At 36.1% G+C, this 19,798-nt stretch overlaps 1 protein-coding gene across 3 annotated transcripts in view; it reads left to right on the forward strand.

Moving 5' to 3' along the window:
- LOC150095276 (MFS-type transporter SLC18B1-like) overlaps positions 1-19,798 on the forward strand; it is a 545,110-nt gene that overhangs the window by 300,550 nt on the left and 224,762 nt on the right. The gene's annotated exons all lie outside the window — the stretch shown is intronic.

The raw sequence follows: 19,798 nt of genomic DNA on the forward strand, positions 1-19,798 counted from the left end.
CTGATATCCACACCCATATGATGCAACTTAAAAATCAACTTGTTATGTGGCATCCTGTCAAATGCCTTGGAAAATTCCAAAAAAATGACTGTGTATGCCTTATCTTTGTCCACTGCTCTTGTTACTCTGTTATAAAAGGTAACCAGATTACTAAAACCAAGAGCACCCTTTAACAAATCCATGCTGGTCTACATAAATAATATTACCCTCATCTTCCCAATTCTGTGTGTGAGTTCTTACTAATTTCTCCAAAAACTTAACATCTACAGAAAAAATACAAATAGTTTGATACCTACATTCTTTCACTCTCTAGGAATGTGTCCCATTATAAGACTTTCGTTAAACAGCCAAGTTAATGGCACAGTCTGCTTCCATAGCACATTCCCTTAAAACGTGGTGAAATTCCATTTCTTCTGCCTGCTTTACTGACATTTAGTGTACTCAGTATTCTGAATACATCCTCTTCATTCACTTCTAATACTTCACCACTCATTATCCTTCTAGGAATAAAGCCTGTAGTACCAGGATGGAACATGCTAATAAAGTGATCATTAAATAGCTCAAATTATTATTATTATTGTTATTATTAGTGACACCTCCAAGGAGTCTGAAGACTCATCGCGGGAGGACACCTACTGTACAACTCTTCGTCTCCACTACTACACAGAACCTATACTACCAATCAGCTACATCAATGCCATCTACTGCCCACAACCACCATCACCACCGCTAGAATTTTTTGTCTGTAAATTGCGTGTGTTCTGAAGGGCCGATTTGTCTATATGTGGGATGAAAAACCCGAGTTTCCAGGAGAAAAAATATATAAATATATCATCTGCTTCGGTCACTTGATTCCCATCTCCCTCCTGCAAGATAATCCATCCACTATCATTTTTCCTCCTACTCACCACATACTGAAAAAAACTCCTTGGATTGCAGTACCAGAGTCCTCTCATATTCTGATTTTTCTCTTCTTACAATACTAGTCACTTTCCTAGCATGGGTCTTATATTCCTCATGCAACTGCTCTCCACCTCTCTCTTTATATGCCTCATATAATAATCATCTCTTTTTCTTTTGTAATTTCCCCTTTTATTCCTTTTATCATCCATTTGACTCCAAATTGCTTTATCTTTTTCACTTAGGTATACAATCTGTCAATGTTGTCAACAATTTTTCTTAAGTATTTCCCCTGCACTAATTGACCCTTCTTCCTTTAAATCCTTTTAAAGAAAGAGAGGTCAAATGAATGCATGCAAGTCACCTGCCTTATAATTTCACATGACTTTCTTCTGTTTTGATATCTACACATGACTGTTTATCCTCCAAGTCAGGACTACACGGTCACTCTCAGTAACAGTCAGATCCTTTGATGATATGACCAAATCCAGAACTCTCAATCCTTATGTTCCCTCCATTACATACTGCCTAAGACAACTGTTTCTCAAAAATTCTAAAAATTTTGTTCCCTTATTACTGCATGCTGTCTCCTGTATCCAGTTTATATCACTATAGTTAAAGTTCCCCATAATGATTGCCAAACTAATTTGCCTTAACTTTGTGCTTGCCAAACTAATTTGCCTTAACATTTCCTGCTCATCACCATATAGATGGTGACGATCAGGAAATGTTAAGGCAACATCCCACTAAATATTTTGTATTGTAAACATCTATCTCACACAATATACTCTCAAAGCCATTAGTGTTATTTCCACTGAGATTTTTCCACCCTGAGAGTGCACAATTCATCTCTTATGAGTTACACTCCACCACCATGTCCACCTTCCCTATCCTTCCCTTTTCTTTTTTTTTTTTTACTTTCCTTTCCCTAACATCATGTATATAAAACAGCTAAAATTTAATAGTGCTCTAATTAAAAAAAAAATTAATAAATGAAATGTTATACATCTGCACTGAACATCATAGCAAATTTGGTACAGTAACTTGAGTTAATAGAGATTACTTGCGTTAGTTGCTATATTTATTATTTTATATTGATAATCATAATAAAAAATATAAATCTATGTTGATGTGTTATTTTTTTTCATAAATTAACAATTTGGATTTGTGTTTTGGTGTTGTTGTTTTTTTTTTAATATTTTTCATAGCTTAGCATAACTAAATGATTGTGGAGCTTTATGTGTTTGAAAGAAATGTTTATTTGACTATTTTTTTGAAGCTTAAGATGAATGATGACAAAATGGCAGTACAAATGAGATCTGCACATTTCGCAGTATGGAAATCAAAGGTAGTTAATGGCATGGACTTTTCAAGAACAGTTTATCATGAATGCGATATATATATATATATATATATATATATATATACATGGCAGAACATGGAGATTGTGTTTGTGGAGAGACTGAACAAGAGAGAGTGAGAGAGAGAGAGAGAGAGAGAGAGAATGGATATGTCAAAAGTGTGATATTCTGTTTGACTATAAGTTATTTGTAAATGCAAAACTAGCTAATGGAATGAAAAAGTGTGTAATTGCAGAGCAAATGATTGTATGAATCACAGAACAGAAACAAGCAGAATTGTGGAAGTAAATGGCTGTGTAAATCATGAAATTATGCAGAATCCCTGCAAAATCCCTGCAATCTCTCTCTCTGACTCACACCAAATGTATTTTAAATGCGACATGCACTTTTTGTATATTTCCATCCTTCCCTTAAATGCATTCCACACATTTATGAACTCTACTCCCTTCTTCTCACACAGCTCTGCCAACATATACTATTCATGATCTTTGCTCTCTCTCTCTCCCAACTCATCATTATCATACCTTGGCAACTCACTGACTGCCTTTCCAACCACTCTGTCATCTTTCACTGTCCTCAGCACCTCCTCATTATTCATTCTCACATTCTCTTTATGTCTAACCAAGTCATTTTTCCAACACCACCATCACCACCACCAACAACAACAACTTGCCTACTCCTGTGCTTCTCATGTCTAATGCATCAATTATCCTGCTAATTCTCACTTATGGAAAACCCACCTTATGGAATCTATCATTTACCACATCTCTAATAATGGAATCTCCAGCATTGCTGCTCTCAAGTCATTTGTCACCTCTTTTCTCTGCTTTCCTTCATCCTAACCTTTTCTTCCATTCCTATCCACCAAACATCTCACTGTGCACATTTTTCATTTCACTTCTCATTGCAGAGCAAATGACTATATGAATCACAGAACAGAAGCAATCATAATTGTGATAGCAAATGATTATGTAAATCATGGAATGGAAGCATTCAAGACTATGAAAGTGGAAGGAAGTATAACTAATGAAATAAAAGTTGGTGACACTGTGGAAGCAAAGGAAATGAATGACAGACTAACAGATGGCACAGTTACCAGGATGCAAGACTTGAAAATGAGTCTTGCATCCTCGTAATTGATCTCTGCTTGATAGAGATCAATTACCAGGAAATATATCATATGAAGGATATGATATTTTTTGTGAGGATAGAAAGGACAAGCAGGTAGGGATGTGTGATGTGAGCAAGAGAGCAGAGAAAGTAAGAGTTGAAACAAAAGATCAGGAGAGAGATCGCAGCTGGTGAGACTAAAGTGGTTGTAAATGAGAACAGTAGTAGTAGTGTGAGATATAATGAAGAATGAATTGTTGGAACAAGAATGCAAGATGAACAGAGAAAGTCAGTGTGTCTCCTTATACAGGGAGACACAGTATAAGGAGAGTGGATGTTGTAGATAGTAGTGAATATGTGTGTCAGGATGGTGAGTATGGGAATGGAATAGCTTAGGATGTATGGGGTGTAGTTGAGTGTTAGGAGATAGGTTAAGTTGTGATAACGATGGTAGGGAATGGTTAGGTGTGGAGAAATTATGACCTACAAGTGGCATGGGCAGTGCTGGTTATACACCTAAAAGTGAATTGGTTTGTTTATTTACAAATGTCAAAAGCATTAGAAATAAAGGAAATTAAATGGTTTCGCTAATTGACTTTATTTGCCCAAAAATTGTTGGAATAAGTGAAACATGGCTGGATAAGGATGATATCCTGACAGGAATAGAAATGGAAGGATATGATAATTTTTGTGAGGATAGAAAGAACAAGCAGGGAAGAATGGATCCTATTAATGATAGCAGGTGAATTATATCTGTGCAAAGTGCAGATGTAAGGCAATGACTTTGAATCATTGCCACTATTTAAGGTAGAGATTGAGGTTGACAGAAAGAGATATTTAATCGGATGCTGCTATAGTACAGAGAATGTGGAGGGTGATGATGAAGAAATGTATAAACAACTTGAGTTAGTGAACAAGGGAAGGGTGATTATCATGGATGATTTTAATTATGGCAGTATAAGTTGAAATGAAGAGATAGCATTTGGAAATAAGGAAAATTAATTTCTTGAGCGACACCTATCTTAGGCAGTACGTAAAGGTGGACACACGAGGATTGAGAGTGTTAGATCTGATCATTTCATTTCAGAGATAGCATTTGGAAATAAGGAAAATTAATTTCTTGAGCGACACCTATCTTAGGCAGTATGTAAAGGTGGACACACGAGGATTGAGAGTGTTAGATCTGATCATTTCATCAGAGGATGTGATTATGAGTGAGATTTCACGCTTTCCTCCAGTTGGTGAGAGTGATCATGAAGTTATCACCTGGATTGTGGCTAGGCATATGAAGACTTCTGTGAGGAAAGGATATATATGGAATTATAAGGCTGGTGTTTTTGAAAAGCTGAGGAGACAGCTTTGAGCTATAACATGGAATAAGATGTTGAGTGGGATGGAAATAAATTCTTTGTGGGAACTGACCAAAAGATATTTAAGAACATTGATGTGCAAATGTATTCCGAAAGTCAAACTACTGAATAAAATAGGTGTCAAATGGATGAATAAAGGGATCAAGCATGAATTTGCAAGAAGAGGATACTGTGGAGATATATAAAAGTAGCAGTCAATTGCATGAGGAGTATAAAATGCATGCCAGGAAGATGACTGAGTTGGTAAGAACAGTAAAACTACAGTATGAGCAGAAATTAGCAAATCAAGCCAAGAAAAACCCTAGAACGCTTTTCATATATGTAGTAAATAGAAGGAAGAATGATTATGGTAAAATGATGTTGTTGTTGTTGTCATGTGGGATTCCCCCCAATTTTCCTCATCCATCCCTTTAGGATCGTTGAGGTTGTGCCCTCCAATGAGACTTCTAAGTATGTGCTTACGGGGCTGGCTTGCCTGTTCTGAGGAACAAAAATAACATGATGTTAATGGATGAAAATGGTATAATGGTAACTTCTGCAGAGGACATAATGATATTTAATGATAGGATATTTAGTGAACAATTTATAAGGGTGTTTCCTTCTCATTATGATGGGATCATGAGAAGCACAAGTTTAGAAGAAATAGGAGTTATATAAGAAATGTTATATTGAGGAAATAAATAAGCTTGATGTCAAAAATGCAATAAGATTTGAGGACATATCATCACATCTCAAGGGAGTGTTCCATAGAGGTGGCAGTAGCACTATCATCTGTTTAATCTTGTTTAAGTCTTGAAGCACAGGTCCCAAGAGAGTGGAAAGAAGGTAAAATTGTACCACTGCATAAAGGTCATGATAAGGCTGAAACTACAAATTATAGGCCAATCTGTATATCTGGAGCTGTGGTTAAAGTATTGGAGAAATTAGTGAGAACTAGGATACATAAATGGGTTGATAACAGCAATATTCTCTGTGATTGTCAGCATGGGCTTGTTAACAGGTAGGTATTAAAGAAAGATCGTACATTACCAACTTACTTATGTACTATAACAAAGTGACAAATGTATTGAAGAAGGGAAATTATTATTATTACGGGCAACTCCAAGGAGTCCTTAGACTCATCGAGGGAGGCCCTAAACATCATGTCAAGAACAACTATACAACATCCACACAGTATCTATCATACTTTGCCTACTGAAAAATATCTATCATACTGAAAAATATCCTCTGAATTAATCTTATAGAAACCCTTCAGTAATTTGAATGTCTCAACCATATCACCCCTTTTCTGCCATCAACCAATTTCTGCAACCCACAAATCTTCAACCTGTCCTCATAAGGTTCATTCCATAGACCTGCTATCATCTTGGTCACTCGCCTCTGGATCCTCTCCATCTCCTCCCCATCAAGAAGAAACCTTGGCACCCAGATCTGGGCACAGTAGTCAAGATGGGGTCTTATGAAGGCTCAATACAGAGGAACAATAACTTACTTGTCTCTGCTTGTCAAAGTATTCTTCAGTAACCAAGTGATTTGATGAGCTGATTTAGCCACTTTTGCAATGCGCCCCTAAACTTCAATCTTCAATTTCCTGGAGTACAGTTCCACCAATCTGGTATACTGCTGCTAATCTTTTCACCTCAAAATGCATAACCACTTTGCTACATTAAATTGACATCCATTCTCCTTAGCCCAGTCCTCCAATCTATCCAAATCATCCTGCAAAATTTTGACATCATGTGCATTCACTATTGCTCTACACAACTTTGCATCATCAGCAAACAAATGAACAGTTCCTCTCAGATCCTTTCCTATATCGTTAATGAACAAATTAAATAGCAGTGGTCCAAGAACAGAACCCTGCAGCACACCACTAGTCACAGACTGTCTTTTGGACTCTAATCCTGAATAAACTACTCTCTGATATCTCTCCATCAACCACCCTCCTATCCATCTCACCAACCCTATGTCCATCCCCATATGCTGCAGTTTACTGATTAGAATTCCATGTGGTATCCTGTCAAAGGCCTTAGCAAGGTCGTACAGCAGTATCACTGTAAACCCATTATCCTTATCCAGTTCAGCCATCACTGTGTTATAAAACGTGAGCAAGTTACTGAGCCATGATCTACCCTTCACAAAACCATGCTGTCCCCCATACAGTATCCCATTTTCATCTATCCATTCCTGTATTTTTCTATTGACTACTTTCTCCAAAACCTTGACAATGACTCCTGATATGCTGATCGGTTGATAATTTGAAACAGCAGTCTTGGAACCTCCTTTATGCAGTGGTACTATTTTCCCCCTCTTTCCACCCCCTTGGGACTAACCCAAACCTGAGACTCAAATTAAACAAAATGGTCAAGGGCACTAAAATTCCTTAGCCGCTTCATGTACGACACAAGCTGGTATACCATCCAATCCCACAGATGTATTGACATTGAGGTTTTGTAATAGACTATTCACCTCCACTTCATTCACCACAATTCCCACATAATCTGTTGGTTCTTTCATTCCTGCAATGTCACCACCTGGATGATATACTCTTGCAAATTCCACTATATCAACTGATTCAGTTACCTCCCTACCATCGGAATTCCTTAAAATCATTCTGCTGTATACATTTTTTCTTTTACTTGCAGCATATCGAAAAAACTGTTTGGGATTCTCTTTATCTTGCGTGGCTAATTTCCTTCCATAATCCGTGTTTGCTTTTCTTATCGCACTCATTACCCTTCTGGCCTGTGCTTTATACTGTTTGTGTGTCTGCAGGTCACATTTCTCCTTAAATTCCCTCCACAGTTGTTTCTTTTTTTTTTCAGCTCAAGTTTAATGTTGTTATTCATCCATTTAACCCTTACTTGATTTACTATCCGGACTCTAGGTATACAGTCAGCCATTACCTCCTTCAAACACTCCTTTACCACTTCCCATGCACTATCAACCTCCAGCCCTTGCAGTTTTACATGCCATGACACTGAACCAAGCAATCTCCTAAGCTTGTCATACTTACCAGCCCGGTAATTCCACATGTACCCTGTCTTAATTGAAAATTCCATACATTTAGCTACCTCCCAGGTCAAAAGTCATTTAGCCACCTTATGATCACACTCACCAATTGGTGGCAACATGGTCATATTCAATGCAGTCAAATTCTCAGATGCAATTACTAGGTCAAGCACTCTTACATTACGTAAGAGTGCTTGACGATTGCATGCTGTCTCAGGTAGTTATCCCTTAATAACTGCATAAAATCCAATTCCTTCTTCCCATGTGTCCTCTCCTCCTTCCAATCAATGGTACCATAGTTGAAATCCCCCCATAATAATTACCCTCCTTCCGCTCATTGCGTCTATTTGCTTTTGCATACTATGCCCACCATCTATTCCATCACCTGGTCTATAGCAGCACCCAACTGTATATTTTGGTCTGCTAGTCTCAATCTCTCACCAAATAGCCTCAAATGTGTTCTTTTCACTATCCTGCAATTTAACTTCTAATCTCCTTGGCTGAAGTTCATCAGCTATCATCAATAACACTCCTCCCCCCCATTTTTTTCCTCTGTCCCTCCTGAACACACTATATACCCTTCACATTCTATCCCACTAGCTATATCATCTTCTGTCAGCCATGTCTCACTAATGCCAATAACCTGTGGCCAGGAAGAGCAAACCAAGGCCAAAAATTCTTCCTTCTTGTTCCTAATGCCTCTGGCATTAGTATACATGAAGTGCAGAAGCCCATTAGTCCCACCCCTATCTTAATGCGTTATATTAACTATCCCATTCTGATTTGTTGTCCTTCATATCAGCTCGGGCATATTATACACATTCTTACACTCAACTGCCTCACTGATGTCTGCATATCCCCTCCCCTCACCCTTCTAAAAGCTCTAGTTTCCCTGATTCTGCACATCCACTTTCACTTCATTCAGCAACACTTTTTCCAGTCTCCGCACACCAGATCTGTTCAAATGCAAACCATTCATTTTATATAAGTCCTTTCACCCATCAAACTCACTCCACACGTCCACAAACTCCACACCACTCCTCCTCCTGCATAACGTGCGCATAGAGTCATTTGCAATTATGGCCCTCCTTCTCAACTCTTCTCTGTCATACTGCAGCAGCAGCAGCCACACTATCTTAACCCTCTCACTCTTTTCTTTTGCTACCTCTAGTAATTCCTTCAAGTCCTCTCTCATAGCAAATTTTTCACCTTTTAAATCAATCGTTCCTGCCACTACTATCAGTTCTTTCACCCTCTGCTTTTGCGCTCTAATGTATATAAAATATATACATTGACAGTGGTATACTTAGATTTTTTCAAAGCATTTGATAGACTTCCACATGACCAGCTGTTAAATAAATTGAAACAAATGGGATTGGATAGCAGACTAGTGAGTTGGATCAGTGACTGGCTGTCAAATAGGTATCAGAAAGTTGTATCGTTGCTATTGTTGTTCAACTTGTATATTAATGATATTGTGATGAGTTTAACTGGTGATATGCAACTATTTTCAAATTATGCAAAACCAGAGAGAACAATAAAGAGTCGGGCAGATGTTATGGCCTTACAGCAGGATTTGTATGAATGGGCAGGTAAGGTGAACTATCAGTTCAATGGTGCAAAGTGTAAGATTTTGAAATTTTATAAGCAACAATAGGATGCAAAGTATACACTTGGTGGTGAAACTTTAAAGGAGGTAGAAGAGATTATTGTGTACAAGGACCTGAAATTCAGGGGCCACACTGTGCACAACTTGTAAAGTCATCACATCAGATAAGTGTAGCACAATTGGAAGAAAGATTACATGTTGCAACCTTTGAATGGAAAAAGCCTAAGATCGCTTCTCATTATGATGAGAGGAATCTTTATGTAGTTTTTTTTTTCAATTGAAGGGGAGTTAGACGATCTCATACAGAGGTAACAGGGATTTTCCCGGAAACTCTGGTTTTTCATCCTGCATACAGACAAATTGACCATGAGAACAAATGCAATTTTCAGATAAAATTACTAGTAGTGGTGATGAGTAGTAATGGTGTTGTGTGTAGTTGATGGATTAAGTGGTGGAGACAGACAGTGGTGGAGTAGAGTGTCCTCCATCTGCAAGTACCCTTGCAGGTGTCATATAATAATAATAATTGCAATGATGTGGAGGACCTTTACATGCAGAAATAAAAAAAGGTTATGATTCCACTCTATAAATCCTTGATCCGGCCTAATATGGATTATTGTTTACAGATTTGGTCACCTGGTTTTGATTGTGATGAGTTGGATATGTTGGTGTCCAGAGCACATTCACAAAGGTGGTCTTTGGAATGTGGAGTATAAAAGACAGATTGAAAGAATGTAATTTGCAAAACTTCATAAATAGGACAAGGAGGTGTGGTTATGATTGAGACATAGTTGGTCAGGGGTTATACCAGGTGAACATGAAAGAAATTTTCCTAGAATGGGACAGGGGTAGAACAAAAGGCCATACTTGGAAACTGTATAAGGAGGGTGTTAGCAAAGGAGTGAGGAGAAGGTTCTTTGCATGGAGAGTTGTTTGTGAGCAGAATGCGTTGCCTGATTGTGTTGTAAATACAGACTCATTGAATCAATTTAAGGTACGGTTTGATGAGCTTTGTGTGTACCTTCCACAATGAGTCTCTGACTTCAAAGAGGTCAGATGTTGATGATAATAATGTTGTGGTTTGATGTACCGTGTGTGTGTGTGTGTGTGTGTGTATTGTCTCCACAACTCCACTTAATATCTCTCTTGTCTTGTCAGATGTCATCTCCTTCCAGGAGGTCTTGACTACCATGAGCTTCCATCATGTACGATTTTGTGCTTCTCTTTTGCATTCTTCATAGGACAAAAAGGTCCAGTTCTTAATATTTTCCATCCAATCTGTTCTTTGTCTTCCTCTTTTTCTTTTTCCTTGTATCATTACTTCTAGAAGTGTTTTTGTAGGGATTCATGCCTTAGTATGTGACCAAGGTAGGTGATTTTCCTTTTCTTAATGGTTTTTAACGGATTCCTATCTTCTCCAATCATCTCTAAGAATTCTTTGGAAGATCCACATCTCAAAGGCTTTTAGTTTATTTTCACAGTATTTTGATATTGTCCAGGTTTCTGCTCCATATAGCAGTGTTGACCGTACATAGCATTTGGACAGGCTAATTCTTGTTTTTGTGTGAATTTCCTTTAAAGTCAGAATGTTTTTCATACTAATGAAGGTTGATCTATCAATTTCTATTCTGCTTAATATTTCCTTATCACACTTTCCATTCTCTGTAATTAGTTGACCTAAATATATATAACTTTCTACTTGATCTAAAGTATTTCCTATGATCTTAATATTTATATCAGATATTTTCCTTTTTTCTCTTATTACCAGCATGGTTTTGGTTTTGGTTTTTTTTTTTTTTTTTTAAGTTGAAATTAAGGCAGTGTTTTTCACTTAGCTTCAGCATCTCTTCTAGTAGGTTTTGAACATCTTTTTTATTTTCAGATAGCAGTACTGTATCATCTGCATATCTTAAGTTGTTTATATTCATGACTCCTTTAAATTCTTCTAATTGCTGGAAGATATTTTCAGTATAGAGGTTAAACAATATAGGAGATAGAACACAGTCTTGTCTGACACCCTTCTTTACTGGGAATTCCTCCGAGATTTCTCCTGATATTTTTATTGAGACAGTTTGCTCCCAATATAGATTTATCAGTAATCTGGTATCTTTACCATCTACTGCTAAATTTCTGATGCATTTGATTAGTTGTTCATGTTGTATATTGTCAAAGGTCTTTGTATAGTCAATAAAACATAAGGACTTCTTTCTGCTTCTCCAGATATCTTTCTATAATAGTTCTAATGTTGAAGAGTCCTTCTCTAGTTCCTTTATTTTCCCAGATACCAGATTGTGTTTCATTAACCATTTTGATTTTGTGTTTATTTCTTTCTAGGATGATATATAACATAACTTTTGCTATCTGACAGATCAGACTGATTGTTCTGTATTCTTCACATTTGATTGTCTTTTAGGTATTGGTAGGAACATTGATTGCTTAAAATCTTTTGGCAGGTGTCCAGTTTCGTATATTTTGTTACATATGTCAGTCAGTGATCTTATAGCCTTATCATCTAAAGCATTTAGATATTCTTCTAATACTATCCATTCCTGGAGCTTTTCCTGGTTTCAGTTTCCTAATGGCATTTGTTACTTCCCAGGTAAGAATAGTAGTCCCGTTCAAATCTTCTTGCATTGGCTTATCTATTCTGTCATGATTGTAGAGCTCCTTTGAATACGCTACCCATCCATCCCTTACTTCGTCTTTCTCCATTAGGATGTTTCTACTGGTATCTTCAATGCAATGAGAGCCTATCCTCCTAACTTTGAAGTTCTCTGGTTTTGTGCTTTTTATCCAGAAGTTCAATTTCCTTGCATTTGTTGTTGAGCCATCAGTGGTGAATTCTCCATGCTTGCTATGCTTGCTGTGCAAGCTCATTAATTGAGAATGAAGTAATATTTATTTGTTAATAAATGCATGCATTTATAAGCATTCCATCTAGGCTTTTATTTTTGTAGACAGAAGACGTCTTAAGCTTGCATGGCAATAATTAAGCTCTGCATTGTGTATCGAAGACCGATGCTTGCTCATCTAGTCAAAGCTACCTTGGCTTGCTCAGTTGTAGGAGTTTACAGGTCCTCGCAGCAGCACTGTGATTTCATGCGCGTGCATAGTCATTTCACGTCATCTCACTCTATTGCTTAAACCACAGGCCATACGCAGTCAACGGCTCTAGCCAGTGAGCTTCAGCCAGCCTTTACAAGTGTGTGTGTTGCTTGGGAAAATTTAGTTACAACCAACTTTTTATGACGATGTTATTGACCAGTTCATGAAGAAGACCCGTAGGGTAGAATTTGTATTCAAGTAGCTAAATTGAAAAATGTAGAATATCATTTGTAAAATAAATGTTGTATTTGTTACATAAATTTCTAAATATATAGTTGTAAATGGTCAGTACAGGTAATCCTCATATAACGCGGTACTTATACAATGTACTTTTGACAAAAACACAGTCTAGAAATAGTAGTAACCCTTTATCTTTTCATATATTTTTCATCGCGCAACTTAAAAATCAAATTTTATCTTTGTTAAATTCGTGTCTGCCCGTATCGCACGCAGGTAGTTATAAGTAGCGAATTTATATTAGTGGAAACATCCTTTAGTACAGCACTTCCCAAACTGGGGGCCGTAGGTTTTGTTGAGGGGGGCCGTGAAATAATGAAAACAAATTTAAAATGTTTTAAGACTAAGTATATTTTTTTATTTTAAAAGAAACGTATTTAACTTTTATTATTTCTTTTTTGTTATTTTTTATATTTTAATGGAAAAATTCACACATTGGTGTTGGTTCACAAACTTTGCTTCCTGCGTATTTCAGCGCTTAACGAATATTATTAAATATTGCTTATTCATATGTTTCATTTCAAAGCAGTGGTTAATTGTATTTACTTCGAATGTTCTCCAGGGAAGTTCCAAATCTTTCTGTCCCTTTCATAACGCGTTCGTAATCAGGGACTGTTGATATTGACTTTATATACATATCAAAACTCGTTTTTTATTATCACTGTCATCCGAGCTAGTTTTCTGTTACCAATAAAAGTTTTGCATATACTTCACACATGAAAAAAAGCTTAAACAAGTTCATGTGGGGATATAGTAACTCGCTTGCAGTGGTAAACAACACGCCCTCCCTAAGAGCCACTATACTGCAGAGGCAATAAAAATAAGTACTTTTATTATGCCAGTGAATAAGGTATGAGGAGTCTGTGTAATATATTTCTCAACAAATAGTGCAATTAGAGACAACTGGGATAAAAACACACTAATTAATGAATGACATGTCCCCTTATACAGAAACTATGCTGTATAGACTGAAACAAAACCATATGCTGCATGGGCAAACACTGTATCTAACTAAAAACTATTGTTATTAATTAGATGTGTGTGAGTTCGATTTCCCAAGGCAGCAATAAAATTCAACCGAACGTGTTAAAATTCGTAAAAGTGTTAAAACTGAGTAATATATATATATATAATGAATGTTATGGCAGTTTCACATATGGAATTCGGTTGAAGAGAGTTAGCATTTCAACTCAATTGTCAGCTATGCTTTTATCTTTCGGTTGCGCGATCTTTTGTTAATACCGCACCAATCATATGCACGTTTTAATAAACAGACTGCCTTTGCTGTCTGTTTCGCGTTAGGCTTAATTACTGTAAAAGGAGAAAAGTCACAAAAGTGAAAAATGTTCCTGGTCCGGGGGATTCCCTTATTCAGGTAATATTCACTAATTTCATGTTATCAGTCTGTGGTGTGCCAGTATTAGTAAGTGGTGATATTATTTGATCTATTCTACGTTAAAAAAATTTAACCCTGAGATGGATAAGTGGTTGATAAAAAATAAAAAAAAAATCCCGCGAGCAATCAGAAGAAGCAGAAACAGACTAAAAAAAAAAGGACAGTATTTCATATTTTACCAGAACAGCCCGCATCGTCTTCAGAACCAAATGGTAAGAGGCAAAAAATGTAATATATGCATTTGATTTTTGCAATATTCGCTGTGTATGTTTTGCATTGAATATAAATACAATAAATAATATAATAATATATCTCTATTACAATTTTTTTTCGAGCGGGCCATGAAATATTTTAATTTTTGCAAAGGGGGCCCTGACATCCAGAAGTTTGGGAAGCACTGCTTTAGTACACATGTACGTCAATTGTATACCGTATAAAGTGTTTATCGTTTTCTGCCAGGAAAGCGCATTAAAAATAATAAGTCTCAAGCTGAGCACTTTATTTTCTGGTGAATTACATACATAATTAATATGTAATGCATTTTTATGTAAAAAAATTATTTTTATAGTAATAGCCACAAATTGCATTGAAAGGGAAAAAATGAATATTGAAAAGAAAATTTGTCTCGAAGAAAATTTCTCTTGAAGAAAAAAATTAAAATCATTGATCAGTTGAAAAATAGAGAAAAACCAGTTGTAAGGACTTTGAATTTAAATAAATCAACAATTCAAACAATCAAACACGAAGAACATAAAATCTGAGAAAGTGTTTATTGCCGGGTCAATGGTAAGTGCAAAGCTCGTTGCTCGTGTACACAATTTTCTAAGAGAAAAATTAAGAAATCTCTAATGATTTGGAAAGAAGATGCACTCAAAAGAAAATTCCTTTGGATGGAAATCTTATTAAACAAAAAACTCTCAAAGTTTATAAACATTTATAATGCAGACCAGGTGTTCAATGCTGATGAATCCAGGTTATATTAGGAAAAAAATGCCAAAACACACCTATGTTTCGAAAAATGAAATATCAGCTCCTGGATTCAAAGCTTCCAAAGACAGAAGTACTCTACCATTTTGTAGTAATGCATCAGGTGATTACATAACAAAACTAATGTTTATTAACTGATCCTCAAATCCTCGTGCTATGAAAGATTAAAATATGCACTTATTTTTATTTTGCCTAAAACATTTATGCATTACGTGCAATGAAGCTTAACACGTTTTCGCTGCCAACTACAAGCATACTCGTATGATGCTTACCGCCGGCAACGAGATTACTGTACTGACCTTGAAGAAGTGAAAATGCTTGGCTTGTGGAACTAGCATCAAAAGTGTGTATTCTCATAGATGGTATATGCTCTGCACAAGCCAACTACGAGTATACTCGCATGACGCTTACTGCCGGCAACGAGATTACCGTACTGACCTTGAAGATGTGAAATTGCTCGGCGTACGGGAACAGACTATGCCGAAGTAGTGTGGCAGCGAACGTGTTAATTACAATTTGTAATTTTGATAATTTTATACTATGTATTTGCATCATAGTTTATGTTTTCTTAACTTACATGAATTAGCTAAATTAAATAAAAATATATTTTTGTTGAATATGTCATTATATATATATATATATATATTTTTTTTTTTTTTTTTAAAAAAAAAACGAAATTGGAACATAACCCTACTTTTTTGTATGTGATCTGAGTCTTGCATAACGTGATTTATATAATGCGACATTTCTATGGAACCTAACATCCGCGTTATATGAGGGTTACCTGTAATTCATTATTCCGATAATCAGATTTCAATCACACCTCTCACTCCTAACTGCGAGCCGTAGTTCTTTTGCAATTCTACATTCTTTCCTGATCTCCTTGTTTAAGTTCTTGTATTCAGGACGATTTTTATGTTTCTTTATTTCCTCCCTCATTTTCAGTATCTTGTCATTAATCCAGGGCTTACTCATTTTCTTCTCAAATTTGGGAATTGTTTGTTTTACTGCCTTTTTTATGCCCTCTTTAAATTTCTGTCGTCTATCTTCAATCTCATCTTTAGGGTAAGGATGCTTGGTGGGATCAGGAACATTAACAGCAGTGGATTGTGCCAGTTCCTTTAAAATTTATCTTGTATTTCTTGATTTTTAAGGGAGCCAAGATCATATTTTTCTATGTTTAGAGGTTTCATTGTTTTCTTTAATTTTATTGCTACTTTAATGACCACAGGGTTGTGGTCTGATTCAGTATCAGCCCCTGGGTATGTTTTGGCTTGTAAGATGTTATTCCGGAATCTTTTTTTAATCATTATGTAGTCAATCTGGTTCCTACAGCTGCCTCCAGGACTTTTCCATATGTAAAATCTTCTAGAAGGGTGGCTAAATAAAGTATTTGCTATTACCAGATTGTTTTCTTTCTCCTCTTGAATTTCTATGTCCCCATGGTTTCCCATGCAGGAAGAGATCTTTTCTGAGCCTACTTTAGCATTTAGATCTCCCATAACGATAGTTTATGTCATCTGATTTAGCGTTGTTTAGTGCATTTTGAATGTCTTCATAGAAACATTCTACATCTTCATCTGGGTAATCAGAAGTAGGTGCACATATTTGGATAATAAAAATATTAAAAGGTTGAGCTGCAATTTTTAATGCAATTATCCTGTCACTTATGGACCAAAATCCAAGTAAGGATTGCACAATCTTATTTTTTATATAACTGTCTCCACATGAGTATATAATTGAATAGCTCTGTTTATTTTTCCTATTAGTCCATTTGACTTCACTGATACCAGCAATGTCAATTTTCATTGCTTAAAGTTCTTGTATAAGGTTATCTTACTTCCCAGCTTCATATAAGATCCTTACATTCCAAGTTGCAAGCCTTAAGAGAAGATTCTTGGTTTTCAGATGTGAAGGATCAGGAGATACCCTCCCTGGAGGGTTTAAGGTATCTTCATCATATGCTATTTTCATAGTATCCATCTTACGTTCCCAAGTTTCTTTCTCTTCTTCCCTGTAATGTTTCCAAGAGACAAAAGTTGCAGAGAGTCCAACCTTGTCTCTATTTCTTAAATCTGACATGGTTCTCTGTTTCATGGGTTACTACGTGGTGAGGTTCCTGTCTCTTCTACGGAGACTGGCCACATCTCTGTTTTGTCTCGGAGTGTGCCCGGATTATATCACATAGTTTGCTGTCATGCCTTCATTACCATTGTCAAATTAAATTTTGGTCATCTGTTAACTCAGCCATTCCAGCCTTCAAGTGCAACAAGGAGGAGACAATCTCCTTCACTATAGCATAAAATGCTGATACCCTCATTTCGTTTTGCATGCCAGTCGAGGCATGGTCTTGGGTGCGGCTGCTAGTGCACTCTACCAGCTGCTTGGAGCAATAAGTGAGAGTTGTATGAGCAGTGGGGACCAATTCCACCCAGCCACCAAATATTTTGATGCGACTGCTGAGCAGGCAAAGGCGCCACCCCTACTACCCATACCTTACACCCCACTTAATATCTATTTATTAATAATGAATCTGTTAATAAAAACTGAAGGCTGAAGACATTCACTTTGTATTGATATCAGTTTATGTATGCATCTACAAACACCAGAATTTTATTTTCATTGCCCTTTGAACAAAAAACTGAGCTTAGTTTATACAGGTAAGATGCTTGCTTTGTTCAATCAGTATGATGAAGTAACCTTGGCAGATTGTTGTTGTTAAGAATATCATAACATATATGGAGAAATTTGTAGTGGACAAATGGCAGAACTGTAATAAAATGTTGGATATGTGATCTGGCATTTTATAACTATCACAGGGACTTGTGGGAAAAATGCAAGAAGTTATTAACAAGTAAGACACTATATTAGTTCTTACTGCTTATTTTTTTCATATTAATATCTGAAGTATACATTCTAGCTCCTCCATCTTGGTCACTGGTTAGTTTTGTTTCCTTCCACATTGACTTGAGTATTTCCTGTGTCTTCAGTATCTGATATTTTGCCTATTCAAGTTTGGTTTCATAAGGTCTCAGCCAGTTCTTTAGAAAATCCTTCTAACTTGAATATTCATCTGTGAGTCATTCACATATTTTCTCATAGTATTCTGTCATCAGAATCTAGTGTTCCTGTCTGCAGAAACAGGACCAAGAGATATTGTAACTTGGCGAATTTATAGAACATGTATCAAAATAGTATTCAAAACACATACCCCACTAGACCCCACCTTACCAAAAGTGTGACTATATTTACTTCCAAAACGCATATATATTCTACTAAAATATTATCATTACTGCTGTATCTTCTGTATTTTTACATACCAGCTATAAGCAAATACATTTTCATAAATATTTAGAGAATATTTTGAGAATAATATCTTTTTTTTACCAGATGAGTTACGAGCAGGAAGAACAGAGGTTATGTCAACTTATAGATGACTCTTTGACAGATGAGGAGCATTTAGCAGAGATGATGATAATGTAATTGATTTAGAATTAATCAGTAACCATGAGTCTGATACAGAACAAGACTGTAAAGAAGAATCTTAAGCAATACGTAACCTAATATCGATTAAAAATATATGAATTTCTATAATACACTACATTATTTGGATGGGTTTGTGGGACCCCACCTTACCACTTTTGTTACATTTTCCCACCTCACCAGCACTGGGTTAAATAAATGTTCCCCTCTGGAGGACAAGTTTGTAGTACTGGTCAAATTGCCTTTCATATATACATTTTTAATTTGTGTAATAAAATACCTTTTATTATTAGTATTATTAACAAATCTCTCAGGAGTCATTCAACTCCTCACTGCTTGCTCATTCAGCAGCATATGTACCATATTTAACCTTAAACTCATTTGTCTTTTTCCCTCTTATCTATGAATAATCCCCTCTGTACTGATCCTGTAAAATCACTATACCAACTTAAATATCTCTGTCATAATCACATTTCTTTTGCCTCTCTTCATTAAACTGTTTCATTTTCTCACCTCTATTAATAACCCAAAGGCCTGGTTCACCTTAGTTACTTATGTTTGGACCCTCTCTAGACTTTCCTCATTACAGTGAAGATCAGAACTAAATCTGTACAATTTCTATGTGGATAAGCTAATCAGTCTCTGCACATGACTTTGTATAATAATACAACCATTTTCTTTTTTTTGGATATCCACTCTTTCACCCTTTGCACTTCACAGAAAATCAATATGAATACTACACACATACACAAGCCCAAATTAAGTTACATTTTGACTTAGCTCCACCTTCCCATACGTACCTTATAGACTCAAAGATCGAGAAATAGATCAACTAAGGACTTGATTGTCATCATCACCATCATGACTTGTGTATATATCTTCAAAAGGATATACTAGGTACTTGATAGTCCAACACAATATTTTGTGACTGTTTCTGCTCAACGACTTTTATATATTTATTCTTTTTTTCAAATTGGTCTGTTGTTTGTCAGCCCTGATATGATCAGTATTTATATTCTGAGTTGTAAAGCACTCCAATGCAAACTGTCTCCTCTCATCTGTATCTTAGTAATCTTTTCTCCCATTTTTGCTTTCATCATTTATTGCTCTTTCATCTTCTGTTATGTTTAAGGGATCATTGCTATCTCAAAATTCTAATATCTGTGAAAACTCTTATATCTCTCATATATATCTAGCCTTGGATCATCTGTTGGATCATGGGCTTAAA

The sequence above is a fragment of the Typopeltis vanoorti genome, chromosome 20 (genome assembly GCF_054136105.1).
Source record: "Typopeltis vanoorti isolate ZY-2024b chromosome 20, IOZ_Tvanoo_1.0, whole genome shotgun sequence".
Lineage (NCBI taxonomy): Eukaryota > Metazoa > Arthropoda > Arachnida > Uropygi > Thelyphonidae > Typopeltis > Typopeltis vanoorti.